Below are 19597 nucleotides of genomic sequence, written 5' to 3'. Positions count from 1 at the left end.
ATTTGGAAAATTAATTAAAAAAAAAGTTGTGGCCATTTCTAAACCAGACCATTGTCTGTCTGTACTTGGTCATCACATCTTAGCTACAGTCACTGCACGGGAAGGGTGGCACAGAGACTGCAATACCTGCTTACTAAAATGTTAAGACAGGCACATTGAATTCAGGGTGCTGGCAATATCAGACAAGTACCAAGTCATAGATGAAAATCCCCACTCACCACCCAAGATGTTTTAGATCACTGTTTATTTATTTAGTCAAACCTACCAGTCACTCACTTTCTTTCTTTCTTTCTTTCTTTCTTTCTTTCTTTCTTTCTTTCTTTCTTTCTTTCTTTTGCAAAAGTAACTCCAACAAGAAACAAACAGATCATACATTAAAACTAGCATACATTAAAATCAAAACATAAAAATAAGCTAAAACACATTGACATTTTAAAAAAGGCAGGATGAAAGCAGCTCATTTACTGAAGAAGGCCACAGAAAATTAAAAGCCAAAGGCTTGGTAGAAAAGAAATGCTTTTGCTTAGTGCCTGAAAATATATATATAATTATGGTGCCAGATGGGCCTCACTGGGGAGAGCATTCCACAAGTGGGGAGCCACCACTGAAAAAGACCATGCTAGTGTTGCCACCCTCTAGACCTCCTGTGGAGGAGAAAATGTCCTCAGATGATGACTGCAGGGTTCATATGGGGAGAGGCAGTCAGTGAAGTACTGGGGTGCTGGGGAATAAGGCTTTATACAGAGATTATATCTCTGCAAAAAAGACAGATGGGTTGTTCTGTACACGTTCTGAATATCAAGACAACTCCAGTGGAAGGGTGATGTAGTTATCAAAGCAGGTTGATCTTACCTGAATGGATTTTTCATGATTCCTGTCTTGCTCCTTAATCTCAATGAGAGGCTTTATTTTTTTACCTAAAAAATACATTTATCACATATTATGTGCATTATGATGTGCACTATTATATGTACAGTGGTACCTCCGGTTGCAGACAGGATCCGTTCCAGAGCTCCGGTCGGATAATAAGGTTTTCGCAACTGGATGTGCCTGTTCTGCGCAGGTGCGTGGCGCGGTAGAGTGCTTCTGTGCATGCGCGCACGGTGAAACCCGGAAAAATACTTCCAGGTTTTCCGTGTGCATATCCCAAAGGATACGTAACCAGAGGTTCTCGTCAGTAGAGGTACCACTGCTCTCCAGGTTTCCTAAGGTAATCAGCACATAAGCAGTTGCACACAGCAATGCAGAAATCTGTATTAAATTGTGTAAGTAACATTATACTGCATGGAGCTTGACTTTTATACAAGTGATAAGAATAATATGTGCTACTTTTGTGTATGATATAATCATTAGGGCTTTTTTTAAAAAATGGCAATACATGAGCTGATCACCTATAAGTGACCATTTGATTCAAGAGGCAGTCAGACACAGTCATAGTTTGATCGGGCTGGGTATGTCAGATCCCATGTATAAATCCATTTAACATGGATTCCTCCTCCAGCCATATTCAAATCCATTCTGACTTTGCTTCTTCACCTTCCCAGGTGATATGATTCATTGTAATCTGCACATTTCCTTACCCTAACATAGCTTGGTATAGCAGGAGGAACCGTTATTGTACGAGATATAATAATATCCAAAATTACACTAAGATGTCACACATTAAAAACTTCCCTGAACAGGGCTTCTTTAAGATGTCTTCTGAATGTTCAGGTAGTTGTTTATCTCTTTGACATCTGATGGGAGGGCGTTCCACAGGGTGGGTGCCACTACTGAGAAGGCCCTCTGCCTGGTTCCCTGTAGCTTTGCTTCTCGCAATGAGGGAACCGCCAGAAGGCCCTTGGCACTGGACCTCAGCATCCAGGCAGAACAATGGGGGTGGAGATGCTCCTTCAGGTATACTGGACAGAGGCCGTTTAGGGCTTTAAAGGTCAACACCAACACTTTGAATTGTGCTCAGAAACATACCAAACGTACCATTGGTGATGGTTTTAAAATGCTTTAAAACGTTTATTATTATTATTATTATTATTATTATTGGGAAATGTCATGTTTCATTTTATATCTTTGTAAACCCTCTAGAGGCTTTATATTTTAGAATCAAGTGGTATATAAATTCTGTTAAATAAAAAGAAACAATACCTTCAAAACAGCCTTGGGCAGTATCCTATTTGCTTCTGCGGCTCAGTTTTTGGGAAAGGCGCTTGAAACAGCACATAGTGATACTGTTTAAAAATTCTCCCTTGCTGTTTTCTCTTGAGACTGGCAATTAGACCTGTGAAAGAAACACAGCTTTTTCTCTCCTGTTACTGGGGGGTGTGATGATAGAATCAAAAGCAAAGAAATATATGCATCAGGATATCAATACGGAGTTTGTCTGAATTATCATTTGAAATGGGAAAAGAAGTGTTTGATTTGTATTCCTCCAGTCTTTTGTCAATCAACAATATTCATGTGTCTCCGTATGGAGAGCACAAGGCAGCACATTTGTGGTGGAAGACAAACTTGCATTAATATGTATTTATTTTCAGCTGCCTCATCTAGTCTGGTTTCTCATCAGTGTCCTTTTTCTGTGAGATTTTTCTTGATAACCACAGACTTCTGAAAAGCATATTGATGTAAACTTTGGAAAAGTAGAAAGATGCAACAGTCGGCTTTGATTAAATTTGGAACCAGGTTATATAGTAGCTTCGTGTGAAGAATAGCAGTTAATTAAAGATTAAGAGAGGCACTACAATTCTTTGTTAAAGCTGCCATAAAAGTGAAATTAATGACCTGTGCCATCTGACTTGCTTATTCTACCCACAACCCATTTTGGAGATTACAACTGCAGATCATGTTTCTTCATTGCATCTCAATTGACCCTTTGACTCTGAGCTTGAGTTGTGCTGGTGCACCAGTCAGATCTGTGCATACATTGTATGGGGTTATGGTGCTCATCTCGCTTTCAGGCCAAGGGAGCCAGTGTTTGTCCACAGACAGCTTTCTGGGTCATGTGGCCAGCATGACTAAGCCACTTCTGGGGCAACGGGACACCGTGATGGAAACAAGAGCGCACGGAAACACCATTTACCTTCCTGCCACAGTGGTACCTATTTATCTACTTTTACTGGCATGCTTTCAAACTGCTAGGTTGGCAGGAGCTGGGACAGAGCAACGGGAGCTCACTCCATCACACGGATTTGAACCGCTGACCTTCTGATCGGCATGCCCAAGAGGCTCGGTGGTTTAGACCACAGCGCCAACCCACAGCCTGCTTCTCTGAATATGGATAGTACATAGCTAGATCAGAGTGATCCTGTTTAACCAAAGGGACAATCAAGACTCCTGTGTGTTTATATTAGCCCAATGCCTTCAACTTCATCACCAATTTGAAAGTGTTGTTCTGGCCAGACGATTTCAAGAATGTGCACACCACACTCCATAAGTAGCACATGTTTGCAGATGGCAACATCAACGCACATGTTGGATATGCATTGATCCTTTTAATTTTAGAGGGGGAAGGATGACCTGTTCCATCCCAGAGTGTTCTGTGAGTGCATTTCTCATCATGGACACTACGTAAAAGTTAAACATAACAATCATACCTTAACTTAATATATTTATCGTGGCACAACTGGCTGTGCTTTGGGGAAGCTTCTTTCGCCATGCCCAGAGAATAGCTTGAAGCACTAGAAAACACCTTCAAAATGTTAAGGGATTATGACCGAGCACTGAAAAACTCAAAATTTTATGACAATGGTGTAATATTGACCACGAGCCACTGAAAATTCACAATCTGCCTGCAAACCGCCAACATCAGGTAGACGCTTGCTAGAAATAAGAAGAAAATGTCTTTGTAGCTGAGCCACTAGGTGGCAATCTTGTTCTATATGTCTTGGCTTCCCCATCTATATCCAATAGCTAGCCAATAGAAAACTTTACTGTTCTCTGCAGAACTTGAAATTATATACCTACCATTTTTTAGGCCTGAATTATGTATAGTGGTTTTATTATATGCACTACCATCCACTAGGGAGAGCATCACCAAACATATTTTCTTTTGGCCCGCAGCGGTTAATGTCATACCGAGTGAGTGCTATTGATGGAAAGCCAGCAGTGTACGCAGGCCAGTTCCTTCGCCTATGCGTGCGCGCAGAAATAATGCTGAAAAATGGCCGAGGATTTGCAGGGAGTTCTGCTCTCTGTGTTTAAATCCGCAATAATTCATGTGACTTAATGTTGCCGGCTTCAGATCAGTGGTTTGCCACAGGGAACCCCTATGGTTTCCATGATGGAAGAAGTGAAAATTGTATTTTTAGGTTTGGGGTGGTGAGCCAATGGTTATAGCCAATGTGGTGCCTCTAGATGTTGCTGGGCTATATCTTCCATCATCCCTGAGCATTGACCATGCTGACTGGGACTTATGAGAGCTGAAGAACTGGATGGCACCAGCTTGGATGGCTGGATGGCGCCAGCTTGGCTACCTATGGGATATACCTTTTCAACTCTCCTTCTCCTCTCCTTCCTTCTTGGTGGTAGTGTATGGTGGGGCACTACGGGCAGGGCTACATTGCTTTACTGAGAGCCAGCATGGTGTAGTGGTTAAGAGTGGTGGACTTGTAATCTGGTGAACCGGGTTCGCTTCCCCGCTCCTCCACATGCAGCTGCTGGGTGACCTTGGGCCAGTCACGCTTCTCTGAAGTCTCTCAGCCTCACTCACCTCACAGAGTGTTTGTTGTGAGAGAGGAAGGGAAAGGAGATTGTTAGCCACTTTGAGACTCCTTAAGCGGAGTGAAAGGGGGGATATCAAGTCCAAACTCCTCCTCCTCATCTTCTTCTTCTTCCAAATACTACACATCTCTGCCACTTACTGTTGGAAGCTCAGCAGGAGCTCAGCGTGGCAGCAGAACAAGTCCAGTGTTCCTGCCAAGCTCCTAACTGCCTGTCAGGGACTGGCTGGATGCTGTGGAGTGGTGGAAGCTACTGGACCAAAAGCCCCCCCCCCCCAGGAAAGCACAGAGGGGAGTGGATTGGAATCCTGGCTTTTGGTGGTGGGAAACCGGCTTCATCCCAGAGAAGGGGAGGAGCTGGGGTGGGGAGGAGCAGCTCCACAACAGAGCCAACCTGACTCCGCTAACACCCTGAAAGCTCCCACTCCCAGAACAAGGCATCTATTACATGTTACCCAGCAGAGAGCAGGCAGAAACAGAGGTGGTCCCTTAGGGCTCGAGGGTAGACAGAGGGAGGGACCTGACATGGATGGATAGGGAGTGAAGGGGAAGCTACAAGCCAGTCCAGGCAACTGCTTCATCTAGAAGCAGGGTCCCCAGACCCTGTGGGGTCCCCAGATGTTGTTGGACTACAACTCCCATCATCCCTAGCTAGCAAGGCCAGAGCTCAGGGATGATGGGAGTTGTATAGTCCAACAACATCTGGGGACCCACAGGTTGAGAACCACTGATCTACACAGAAGCAACCCTTAGAAGTCTCTGTGTGTTCTCTGTTCTGCTTCCTTAATCAAGAAACTAACTGAAAGTTAGACGGTGTTTCACCGTCTTTCTCGGATCTGCAAACAACCTGTTCTCCTTGACGGCTCCCTGACAAAGCCTTGCCACTTTCCTTCCCAGCAAGCAACAGCAGCAACTCATGGTGTTTGGGAGCCAGGAGAGCAACATAGCCCCACTGTGCCACCCCACTGACCTCTATTGCTTCCTCATGAAATTTGCAGATATAAACTAATCATTCCCTCAGCATTTTGGTGCCTGCTGCAGAAAATCCAAATGGAAGGCCCTCCTACTAACTCCTACAACCCACTGGAACATTCTCTTGCATGAACCCCTCTTCAAACCATCTACCTGGTTAGCTCAGTTGGTTAGAGTATGGTGCTGATGGTGCAAAGGTTGCAAGTTTGATCCCTGTATGGGACAGCTGCATATTCTTGCATTTCAGGGGGTTGGACTGGATGGTCCTCAGGGTTTCTTCCAACTCTTCAATTCTATGATTCTATATTTCTTGCTCAGACACACATGCCCCATTCATTTTATTAGGACTTACTCAAGAGAATATGAAGCAGAGTGTGCCTATCAGTCCAATGAGGTGTGACCTGTGATGGCTCTTCAAATCTCGTACCTGAGGCAGCTACTTCACCTTACTGTGTCATCAGGTCCTTTCTGCTGGTCACTCCTGAGGGCTTCCATTTTAGGATAGTATGTCTCCAGCAAGGAGATTTCTGACTAAACACCAGGAAGAACTTTCTGACAGTAAGAACTGTTCGACCATGGAACAGACTCCCTTGGGAGGTTGTAGTCTCTTCTTCCTTGGATATTTTTAAGCAAAGGTTGGATGGTCACCTGTCATGGATGCTTCAGTTGAGATTCCTGCATCGCAGGGGGTTGGACTCAATGACCTTTGGGGGTCCCTTCCAACTATGATTCTGTGGAACGGTTGTTTCATCTGCGCCATTCATCTGTTTCTTGTGTTTCTGTGACAGGTGTGAGAAACATTGATCATGAATCAGAGATGCCTGTCTTTAAAAGACATTAGGATATTAATCCAACTTATAAATAGCTCCAGTCTTACAGACGTATTTAACTGATCATCACTTCTAAAATACAATTTCAAGGTTGACAAAATATGCTCCGATAAAAACTGCATGCTGCTCAATGTAGCTCCTGTTCATTTAAAAGCCATAGTTTTTTTCCGCTCAGTAAAAAAAGAAAAAAAGATGCCTTGAGCAACATTTCTGCATTTAGCACCATTTGTCTCCTTTTTTCCCCCATAGTTCTAACACATGACATCTTGTCCCTGAGGAAAAGAGGTTTGTTTTTAGAGGCTTGAAGTAATCCACCCCTTATATACACTCAATTTACAAATATTAATAAGATTTCTTGAAGGCTTTACAGTCCATTTTTGACATTCTTAATGAATGAGGAATAACATGAAAATTGAATGTAGCAGTGTGCAGCAAGGTAATGCTCATTGAAACAGAATTCTGAAAATTTGTAATTTTTGTGGCGAATGACTAGGAATCTCCATAGAAGAATAGCAGTCTGTGATGCTGTGCTCCTTCCCAATTAACCTAATTAAGACTTCATAGTGTAACCACCTCCTGAAACAGATTAACAGGTAGATAGAAAAGGGGGTTGGGTACAGACTTTCCCCAAGACCCCAAGGCGGAGTACAACAATTACAACACAGTATTAGAAAAGGGTGAGCTCCCGTTCTCGGTCCCTGCTCCTGCCAACCGAACAGTTCGAAAGCACGTCAAAGTGCAAGTAGATAAATAGGTACCGCTCCGGCGGGAAGGTAAACCGCCTTTCCGTGCGCTGCTCTGGTTCGTCAGAAGTGGCTTAGTCATGCTGGCCACATGACCGAGAAGCTGTACGCCGGCTCCCTCGGCCAATAAAGCGAGATGAGCGCCTCAACCCCAGAGACGGCCACGACTGGACCTAATGGTCAGGGGTCCCTTTACCTTTATTAGAAAAGGTATAAAACATAAAACTCACAGAAAGAAAGTAGGTCCCAAAAATATATATCTCAAGTGCCAAAAGCCATGGGAAAGAGGTGTTCCTTCAGCATTAGTTTGATATTGGCAGTTTGATTTTCAGTCACTTTGCTGCTTCTTTGATTAACTTAACCTGGTACCATCTTTGTGGCATTTTTTGTGCCAGATGAAGAAGTCTTTGTTCACCCAGGCCTTCAGTGCCGGATTTACGTATAAGCTAAACAAGCTATAGCTTAGGGCCCCACTCTCTTGGGCCCCCCCAAAAAAGTTAAAGGGAAAAAATCCTGGATGTAAATTTCCAAAATATAAGATAAAAAACAAATAAAAGAAAACCTACATACAGCAGCAGTGTTTTGCGTTGTGTAGGCTCCTATGATGTAAGTAATGGCCCCCGCCTGCTAGCCTGCTCCCTAAAATATCACTGGTTTGCTCATTTCTATATATAGGGTGCCTACATAAAATATATATTTTATGATAAAATACATATTTTGTTATGTGCAAATGCCTTTAGATACCTATTAGGTCCATAAAGTACCATATAGCATATATCCAACACAAAAAAACAGTGACAATTTGTTGTTGACAAAGGACAGCTGGACATATAAAGGACCCCATTACCTTCAGTAGCTTAGGGCCTCATCAAAACTAAATCTGGCCCTGTAAATAACATGTTCTGGTCCTTTTTTAAAAAAATGTTTTTAAATGTTTCATTGTGGTTTTAGTGTCTAATAGCTTTTACCATTACATATTGTATTTTTAGTTTTTCCGCCTACTTGTTTTGTGAGCTGCCCAGATAAATTGCATTATGGGTCGCTGCGTGAATTTAGTTGATTAGTAAGAAATAACATGATCTGACTTATTTGACCCCACAACTCCCTGCATTCTAGATTCACCAGATCACCCACCCCTTTCTCTCTGTGTCTGCACCCCTAAGTAGAGTGATCTGTGTAGGTCCACTGTAGGATGTTAAGAGACACAGTACTGAATAAATACCCTTAGGATAGCACTGTCTGTCACCTAGAAATGCCTACAAGTGTTGTTGTTTTTTTTGCCACCAGAAGGATTGATCATGTTCCAGAAGCTGCTCAGAACTGGGTGGCTTTACAAGTAAGTAACAGACTTTAGTAAGTGCTGAGAGAATCTCTTACATTCTGTTCCCCAGATCCGCTGCAGAGCAGAAATAGCTATGGAGAAATGCATGCTGCTTCAAGGATATCTCCCTAATTGAAAATGTATTTCAAACTATATATTGCTGGCGTCAGGCTGGGGTTAGAAGAGAGGGAGAATTATCAACCACACGCTTCCCTTGAATAGGAAGGGAGGTGGGGGAAGCAGACGGCTCGGGGTGATTCTGCAGAGGAAGCAAAAGCAGCATAATGAGAACCCATACAGAGCGCAGACGTTTACATTAAATACCATGTCTTAATAAAATAACATTTAATTAGCAAATACCATATTGGTGCATGCCTTAACCTTTAAATCCTGCAGCTGTTTAGGAGCTTGTAAGAGATATAAGACCTGCCATTAGCTGAATGATGGGCTCCAGGAGAAAAGCGTGGCTTATTGCCCCCTCTCAAAATGAGAATGATAAATTATGGCGGTAGCACCAAACAAGACTGCACCTAAAGCGAGCTCAGAAATGCTTTGCAGCAATGTCTATGTTGCCGGGCACGCGAGCTCAATTTTTGTTCTGCTGGTCCTGCCAGTACACCTTCCAAGATCGAAACAGGTCCTGATCTTTCTGAGAAACCTCTTCTCATGCCTTCAAACATCTTGATAGACTTGAGAAGGAATGTCAAGCAGGAACAGGGAGTTTGTGAAATGCAAGCCCCTCCCCCCTGATGTTGATGGGAAACAATTCCCATCATCTTTTGCGGGCCATTTATTTATTTATTTCCCCATATTTATAACCAGCCTTTACTCCCAAGGAGAGCACAGAGCAGTTGGCGGCATGGCACAACCAACAAAAAATACTGTCAACAACATTCTAACAACTTTAGGGCTTCATACAATTATGAGAAATAATAATTGCCTTCTGCACACGGTTGGAATCTGGGGGAAAAGTGCATCTTATGTTTGAGCCGATACAGTATATATATATTTAAAAGCAATACTACTACTATACTACTACTACTACTACTACTAGTAGTAATAATAATAATAATAATAATAATAATAATAATAATAATAATATTAATAATAATATATTTATACCCCGCCCATCTGGCTGTGTTTCCCTAGCCACTCTGGGCGGCTTCCAACAAAATATTAAAATACAATAGTCTATTAAACATTAAAAGCTTCTCTAAACAGGGCTGCCTTCAGATGTCTTCTAAAAGTCTGATAGTTGTTTTTCTCTTTGACATCTGGTGGAAGGGCATTCTACAGGGCGGGTGCGACTACTAAGAAGGCCCTCTGCCTGGTTCCCTGTAACTTGGCTTCTCGCAGCGAGGGAACCGCCAGAAGGCCCTCGGCACTGGACCTCAGTGTCCGGGCAGAACGATGGCGATGCAGATGCTCCTTCAGGTATACTGGACCGAGGCCGTTTAGGGCTTTAAAGGTCAGCACCAATACTTTGAATTGTGCTCGGAAACATACTGGGAACCAATGTAGGTCTTTCAAAACTGGTGTTATGTGGTCTCAGTGGCTGCTCTACAAAGTAGACACCTGTGGCAGAGACCCAGCTGGGAAAGACTGTCAGAAGAAGAATGCATTCAGTTGTTTCCGGAAAGTGCCTCTTGTATGTTGACAGGAAATGTATTTCACAGAACAAGGGCAGCCACACTGAAAAAACAGCTCTGAGTTACTGAGGAATGGGGTTTCTGATATCTTTGGATATACAGTGGTACTTCGGGTTACAGAGGCTTCAGGTTACAGACTTCGCTAACCCAGAAATAGTACCTTGGGTTAAGAACTTTGCTTCAGGATGAGAACAGAAATCGCTTGGTGGCAGCGCGGTGGCAGTGGGAGGCCCCATTAGCTAAAGTGGTACCTCAGGTTAAGAACAGTTTCAGGTTAAGAACAGACCTCCAGAACGAATTAAGTTCTTATCCGAGGTACCACTGTACCAGCGTCTTACTGGATATATAGAGAATAAAGCAGTCTGTTAGTACCAAAACCTTGAACATAACTTGGTAGGAAATGAGGAGCCAGTGCATGTTGGTGATTGTTTACTTCCAAAAGCAACCTGGCCACTACTGCAGCCTTTGGAGCAACCTCAAGGGTAGCCACAAAGAGAGGGCACTGCATTGAGCCAACTTTGAGGTTACTAATGCAGTGATAACTCAATGGCTGGCAGGTCAGGTGGGTTCTACCCCCCCCCCCATGCCATCTGCTACTGATGCTGCTGGCCAATCAACAGAAAAAGCATTACACCAGGGATGGAGAAGGTTGTCCCTCAGACTGATAAAGGTTCTCCATCCTTGGCTTAGCAGGGTGCACAATGATAGGAAGATTTGACACTGCTGCAAACCTGACAGCGTAGGAGCCAGCTCCTAGGTTCCTTTGGCCCCTTGAATAAAATATTTGAGGGGGCTCCCCTTCCCCCCAAAAATCAATGGGCATTGTTATTCAAATGGTTTGTGTGCACTGCATCTTGTGATCAATTAAGCAGGATGGGGCTTAACTGCCCCCCCATATTTTATTCTAGTTCCTGACAGTGGCAGTGGAAAGCAATGTAGAATCTGCTGCTATTCTGCACCTTGCCTGAACTGTCCTGTCTCCTGCTGAAATCAATCAAGGCAAGTTTTCACTGTTCACTAGTATCTGACATTAAGAAACACGTACGTGTATGTAAACTGTATGAAGGGTTCTGGAGAAGAAGTTCAAAAATGAAACTACTTTGAGCTAACAACCCTTGTTGCTTTTTTTTTTTTTTTTTGCTGCTGGCAGAAATTTATTTTTAATTACATGGGTGAAGTGGGAGGATGAAGAGACATTAGCAAATAACGAGATATTCTCTTTCATTTTAAACCCACTTTGCAGATCCGCAATTTTGCCGTCACCTTCTATGTGTTTGCCTTGATAAGGTGCCTGGTCTCTGTTATAGAAGGCGATGTTCTGTTACCTTTCTCATTTAAAGGGAATAATTTGCTTAGCACAGAGTCGTTGTAAGCAGACTGTCACTGAATGACTTTTATCTGGAGTTTATATTAGAGTGTGAATGGTAAAGCCATAGATCTTAAAACAAACTGTGTTCTAAATCTGCCTGAGTGTTTTAGCCTTGGAACAGAAGCCAAAAGGAATTTGGATTTAACTCTTCACAAAAACCATGCAGGTGAATTATTGATTTTGTCCTATTTTCCCCTGCCCTCATCTTTGCATTTTGGAATTCTCAGGAAATATTGTCACAAGGTATCTTAAGGCTGGGTAGGGGAACCTGTGGCTCCCAGATATCTCCTATCTTTCTTGACCATTGGCCATGCTAGCTGTGGCTGGTGATAATCAGAATGCGGAAGGCCACAGAATTAAACCCATGGTTTAAATAATTCCTAACAGGATCTGAGGATCCAATACTTTGGCCACCTCATGAGAAGAGAAGACTCCCTGGAAAAGACCCTGATGTTGGGAAAGATGGAGGACACAAGGAGAAGGGGACAACAGAGGACAAGATGGTTGGACAGTGTTCTCAAAGCTGCCAGCATGAGTTTGACCAAACTGCGGGAGGCAGTGGAAGACAGGAGTGCCTGGCATGCTCTGGTCCATGGGGTCACGAAGAGTCGGACACAACTAAACAACAACAACAGGATCTAGAGCTTTTTCTACCGAGACCACCATCCCAGATTCAGTTCAGGGTGGGAAAATGACCCAGCTCTTTTGCAACTGAAGGCTGCATGGAAGGTATTTACAAATTATCCAACCTAGGAAGAAAAAGATAGCAATTGCATTGTTCATTTCAGCATTAGCAGTGTCTGTGCAGAACCTAAGGAACTGAGCTACACTCTGTTCTTACTTTAACATCAACATCAACAATAAGGTAAGGAGTCTTGTTGAATCTCATATAGATGGAGATAAGCCCTTAAGGGATTATCTCCATCTATATGGGACTTCTTAGTTTAGAAAATTTGGGACTTCTTAGTTTAGAAAAAAGGCAAGTGAGATGTGGCACTACAGAAGTTTATAGAATTATGTGTGGCATGGAGAAAATGGAATTTTTTCCTCTGTCCCTCATAAACTTGTGGTTCTTTGCACAGCTGAACTGTGGAATTCACTTTCATGGGTAGCAATGGTGGCCAATAACTTGGATGGCTTTAAAAGAGGATTAGACAAATTCATGCCTACTAGCCATGATGGCCATGTTCCATCTCCACTTTAAGAGGTATTATATTTCTGAATACCAGGTGTTGGGAATCACAGATGAGCAGCACTGGCCCCATCTCCAGGAGGCCCTGGGGGTGTGGGTACCCACAAAGGTTTCACTGTGGGTACCCGGCCTCCACCCGTCACTGCCTTACCTCCCTTCAGTGGGACTTACACTCAGGCAAGTGCGCACAGCGCTGTGGCCCAAGACCTCAATACAATCCACACTTAAATGGAAGCAAATTAATTGGATGTAGCATAATATTAATGTTTTATGACATGAAATTTATTACGGTCAGAGACCAGCTTGTGAAACACAAATGGAACTACAATCCCAATAGCAAAACAAACATTTAAAACAATATACAACAATGGATTTTAAGTTTAAAAGTCTGATAGGAATTTTCTTAACAAACTAGATTGAATTGGGGGATAGTCTGTGCCTACAGATCAGTGTGCAGAATCTGGCGACAATCCGGGTCGTCTTGTGGTCTTTTCCTAACCGGAGATCAATTTTTTGCTTTACTGGGAGGTCAGCAAGCCTCACCAGCAGGGGGTCAATGGTTTCTCTACGTGCCTCATCATAAAAGGGACATCTAAAAAATACGTGTTCAGGGCTTCCTATATCCCCCAATGGACACGTGCAAATTCTCTGGTCATATGGGACTGTTTTAAAGGATCCTTCCAAGACCAGCGACGGCAGAGCCAAGCTTCTGGCAAGTGTAAAAGCCCTTCTTGCATTTTTGGATACAAGAAAAAAAGAGATAAGCTGCTGGTGCAACTATATATCTCTCGATTTCTACAATTTTGTAATCTGGGCACCTTAAGCAGTCCTGTTGTCTCTCGGTGTCTATAATTCTTTGTATTAATGTTTTGTGTTTTATTATGATTTTATATGTGTTGGAAACCACTCAGAGTGGCTGGGGCAACCTAGCCAGATGGGTGGGATATTATTATTATTATTATTATTATTATTATTATTATTATTATTAGGAATGGGTTGAAAATGCTTCATGATTAGGAGGACTTTGCTTCTGGTTTATTTCATGGCATTCTCAGTCTAATATTTGTTAGGGGATCTGATGCCACATTTAAATATTTATTTTGAGTTGTCTTGTTGGTATGTGGCATGGCATGTATTCCCCCCCCCCCCTTCCTACAAGAGAAGGTGCTTTTAGAAAACTCAAAGAATTATCTACACTTTAGAGAGCTTCATGTATATTCATTAAGCCAATACTAGTGCTGGATTCTCTTAAGCCTGCATTAAGAATTTATGGTTTCATCTTTTATGCTCCTGAAACAAGAAATGTTCAAAACGAGTGGGAGATATATTTTTGAGCATCTATTGTACGTTTTTACCGCAACAGAGTGTTAAAGTTCTAACAATGAAAGGAAATTTCAGAAATGAATGTACACAGGCTTTGGAACAATGAATGTTGGAGGAGAGTATTTGAGGAATACTCAACAGTATGGGGTCTGGCAACAGTCCCCCAGAAACTTACCTTAGGCTTTTGTTGCAGAAACATTTAGTCTGATTTTGAAAAACAAGAATAATGAATGCTGAAATAATGCTGCATTGATCTTACTTTCAAGTGCTCGCAAACACGGGATACAGCCCGACTTTTAGACATAAAAACATGACAGATTCCTCCAGAAGAACAGTGAGCGATGGCATCTGGTGATTTCAAAACCCATGTTATTCTTGAAAGGATATGGAATCAGCCATGTTGTTTCAAAGAGATGCCCATGTGTCTCTTTATTAAAATATGTAAGGCGCTTCTGAACCAATTTGTAGAGCAGGCTCATGGTGGAGCAAAGCGAAGACAATTTTGCTAACCTTCTATACTCCTAGGAAGCAGCTCTAAATTCATCTATTTGCTCTTGACTGTATAGTGCACTGATTCACTCCTGCTGCAGCATATGGGCAAATTACCATTTGGCATTTGAAGACATTTTGATGGACTTCTCCGAGCTGGATGATTGAAACAAATGGAGGCAAATAGTGATACTTCCAATGATTTATTGGCGCAAAGCAAGCCAATAAAAGTAATTCTCTTGCAAAGGAGGATATTGTGCCATCCCAGCAACACAACACAGCTCAGTGTGAATATGGGTGATAATGTAGATTACAGACTGGAGCCAGTGGAGCCCAGTAGATAAAGATTGGGCTTGTAGTTGTGAAGAAGACCTGGACCCTCTTCTTCATTTGTTAAATGCCCACATGGGGAAGGGGCATTGTGGAATTGTCCTGGCTAGCTCCACCCCATAGATGCATGCATTGGCTAGGCTTCTAGGTGACACTTGATCAGTGTCAGGTCAAAGGAGGTTTACAGTAAACAGATTTGTGTGTCAAAGCCCCAAGCCACCCCCATGAGAATAAAGACACAAGAACACAGACTTTTAGGTTAATGTTAATGGGCAAAATTTAGGTCACAACTTTGTTGGTTACAGAATGTGAGCAGTATTGGCTTAGGCATTGGCACCAACAGACCATATCTGACTCCTGCCCGCCTTGCAGGGAGTCTGGTTAGGGTAAACCATCAGTAGGGGGAGCTCCGACTCGAGGATCGACTCGAGCACCCCCTAGGTTCCTGATGGGGTCGTGGCATGGCCCTAGACCCTCCCTGGGCTTCGGACGAGATCCACACCCCTGGGTTCCTTTAACGGAATACCCTTAAGCTTGGAGGGGCAGGTGATGGCCGCACCTCCCCTCCCCCCCCACAACGCTATTCTAATGCCTAACTGCCAAACCTTACAAAGTTGTGACGATTGCTATGAGGTAGGCAAAAACCAAGTGGCCAGTGCCAATTTGCCAAGTGGAAAAAGTCCTACCAGGCCCCTCAATGGTGACCAGCCGAAGTCCATAGCAAGGCCAATGACGCAACCAGAACAAAGGGCAGAAGGGTGGGAGATCCGTAGTGCAAGGCTGAAAAGGGGGGATTCAGCGTCATGTTGAGGATTAAATTGCCCCGGACACCCCCCCCCCAAGCTGCCCGATTGGCTGCTTGGCTAACTGGCATGGCTGGGCCTCCCCAGTGTAAGGCAGGACACAGTCCCGCTCCCCACGCTGAGGGGGGAGCTTGGTGGCTCACCCACAACGCGTCCCCACAAAGAGGTGGAGCCGATTTATGCATGCAAGACTCACTCCACAATGACAGAGACCCAGGGACAAGAATCCATCCCTGCGTAGCCCCACTTCAGATCCACACCAACCATGCATCAGCATGGCCAACACACACACACATTGAAGTCTATGGAGTCTGGGCTAGCCTGAATATTCTAGGGAGCCCTGTTTGCATGGTTGATGTACAATGTCTGAAGAGGACTGTGCACTTGACTGCGCACATCTTCCATGGGCTGACTGGGCAATTTACTAAATCTCACCTTCATTTCCCCCCTCTGTAAAACAGGAATAATAATGGGAATAATGCTTCCTAGGATCCATTGTGAAATCAAATAAGGATTTTGCAAGCTGAAAGTGCTACTCAAAACTATAAATAACAGTGGTGCGGTAATGTAGTGGTAATGTAGCAATAATCCAAGACTATTATGATTACTTCCAAATGCTTTTTAATGTTTAGCTTCTAAGCATAAAGCTTTAAGCACAATGGCATGTATTCCTTTACCAGAATAGCTGTTTTTCTTTCTGTCTTAACAGCGCCGATATTTAACAGAGTCTGTGAATTTCAAATGCGCTTACCAGCGGCGCCAACTATTTTATGTTTACTCTTATATTATGGGAGCTTAATTGGAAATTTGCTCATCAAGCTATGGAGAGTTTAATTAAACTCAATGAAGAAATTACCAAGTCATAAAAGGAGCTGCGTTAAAAATGTGCTATTTTGGTTCCGAAGTCAAAAGAATTTTTGTGCTCCCTGATGGTCCTATTTTCAGAACAATAAAGCCCACCTCTAGATGATGCTAATTTAATTATTGGCAGTGTCTTCTCATTCCCATCACATGGCTGCCTCGTGCTCTAAACCCTGTGGCTGGCTGCCTCCTTGCAAAGCAGAATTGAAGAGAGGATGGTTTGCAGAGGAGAAGTGTTTGTGTGTATGTGGGGAGAGATGCTTAAAAAGATGCTAAGTTCTAATCCAACCTAGTTTTAATTCAATAGTGTTTGTAGGCAACTTCCTCACCACTAACTGTGGTGTTGTTTTTCCTTGCATTCCTTTATTCTTTTTTTTATATATATAAAATATTTATTAAAATTTTTAAAAAATAAAGCATAAGCAATAAACAACATTACTTGTGTCGTAACAAAAATTCATAACTTCTTTGGACTCCCTCACGTCTCCCGCTCCCACTTACATCGTTAAAGAGAAATTTTTTCAAACAAATTATCATCTTCTTTACATTCTTGTATCCGCTCATTTAAATATAATCTAACACTTCTCCAATAAGTTTATATTATCCTTAATCTCATTTAACATCAAATTTAAATCTAAATTAATGGTGGTCAATTATTTATGATCTAGCATCCTTCTTAACATTCAGCCAAATTACAGTATTTTTGTAGATAAATCTTAAATTTCTTCCAGTCTTCTTCCACCCTCTCTTCTCCCAGGTCTCGGATTCTGCCAGTCATCTCGGCCAATTGCATGTAGTCCATCAGCTGCATCTGCCACTCTTCCAGTGTGGGTAAATCTTGAGTTTTCCAGTTCTTAGCGATGAGTATCCTTGCTGCCGCTGTTGCATACATAAAGAATGTTCGGTCCTTCTTTAACACCTTCTGGCCGACAATACCCAAAAGGAAGGCCTCTGGTTTCTTAGTAAAGGTATACTTAAATACCTTTTTCAGCTCGTTATATATCATTTCCCAGAAGACCTTCACTTTAGGGCAATACCTGTGTTTGTTTTGTTTTTTTAAAGTTCAATATGGATGAATAAAGGAATGCAGAACCTTGCATTCCTTTATTCATCCATATTGAACTTTAAAAAAACAAAACAAACCTCAACACAGGTATTTATGTCTTGATGATGTGTACATAAAATAATGTGCATTATTTTACTTTTGACTGCATTCCATTTCTACTCACTTTGCTTTAGCTACATATCCTTTCCTCTGCCAATAAGTTGAGGCTTACCATTCTCTGTCTAAAGTTGTGCTGTTGGCAGAAGTGGCTCTCTGGGTGGGGCAGAGTGGGTACGTTAACTCCCCTGTTTGACTATTAATAGGTGGGCAGAATAATCCTAACCGCCTCTTACACCAGGCTGCGGGGGTTTGGAATGAGTGGAGGTGTTTTTATCATATGTAGTGGAATTGTAGTGTAATTTAAAAATTCAGGGAAATGATATATAATGAATTGAAAAATATGTTTAAAATAACCTTTGCTAAAAAAACCAGAAGTTTTTTTTATTATGAATTCTAGGTACCAAGATCCTAAAAGAGCAGAGGAAATTATTCATGTATGCTTCAACGGCCGCTCGGATGCTGCTTGCCCAGAGATGGAATGAAGAGACAACCCCGACCAAAGAAGAACGGCAAATCAAGTTGATGGGCTATGCCGAAATGGCAAAATTAACTGGGTAGCTCAGGAACCGAGAAGACAAGGAATTTAAAAAAGAACAGGAAATGTTCATAACGTACGCACAAAATCACTGAAAACAGGTTAAAAGATTAGCAGGATTCTAAATACACTTGTAATGTAACAGAAAGTACAGATAACTTAGGAAGATGACAAATTGGAGAAGTATTGATATGCAGTTGAAAATAGAATTAAGAGGACCCGTGGATGGGATGGGGGGAAGTCAGGAGATTCAGAGCAATCTCGATATGTGGAATTTGTATGATCTTTTGATGTAAGTTTATTCTTTCTCTCTCTTTTCTTTCTTTCTTTTTGAAAATCAAATAAAAGAATTATATATAAAAAGGAATGGTTTGAGGTGTCCCTCTGCTCAGTTCTCTGGGCTGAGTCGGTGGAACGCTGCAAGTATTGGTGGCCCAGATGCACAAACAGACATCTGCTGATCTGGACTTTGCTCTTGATCTCTTCTTCTTCTTAAGAATTCTCTTCTCAGAACGATTGCTGCTTTGCCTGATGCTCCTTCCTACGTCAGCAGCTGAACATCAAGAGAATTCCGCCCACATGGGTTGCTGTGACAACACGAGACTGGGCGGCACTTGCATGGTTGCTAACGATGTCATCCCAGCAGCCTATGTGGGCAGAAGTTGTTAAATGTTCATGTACCAGTGTGGGAGAAGCAGCAACTGTACTGGCGAGGCAATGTTGAAAAGAGGTTGCAGAGTTGAGATCTTGAGACGTATAGGGGAGAGAGAGATCTCTCTCTGGTATACAGAAACATCTGGACACATTTCTCTTGCTTTAGGACATGCCAGCCATAGGTGTTTGCCAAGTTAGCAAAGAGTTGTCTCTCTGACACTTTCTTATGTATGTTGAAAGCCAAGTTCTGCACATGTCTTATCATGTATGCACGCCACAGCCAGCATTTCATGTGTAGATGAAGTCACCATGGTAGACTTCACAAGGTGTTTCCATATTATTTTGAGTGACTGCTTGTAGACATACTCTCTTAAGCACATATCCAGTGTCTTTCCATTACTTCACAAGCAGAAAAGCGTCCCGTAAAATATAATTAATTGGAAGGGAACAATATATTTTTAAAAGACTCGCACGCTGCATCCAAATGGCTCTAGTCTTTTCACTGTTTGCTGCAGCTTTTTATATGCTACCCATATAGCTACGAGCTCATTTCACTTCATTTAAATCAATTAGAAATCCCCACAGCACTGCAATTAGTGAAATATACTTAACAGAATCAATTGATAATCATTCTGAACATCTCATAATA

The sequence above is a fragment of the Podarcis gaigeae genome (genome assembly GCF_964106915.1).
Source record: "Podarcis gaigeae genome assembly, chromosome: 3".
Taxonomy (NCBI): domain Eukaryota; kingdom Metazoa; phylum Chordata; class Lepidosauria; order Squamata; family Lacertidae; genus Podarcis; species Podarcis gaigeae.
The sequence above is the reverse complement of the archived record's forward strand: the minus strand, read 5'-3'. Positions refer to the sequence as shown.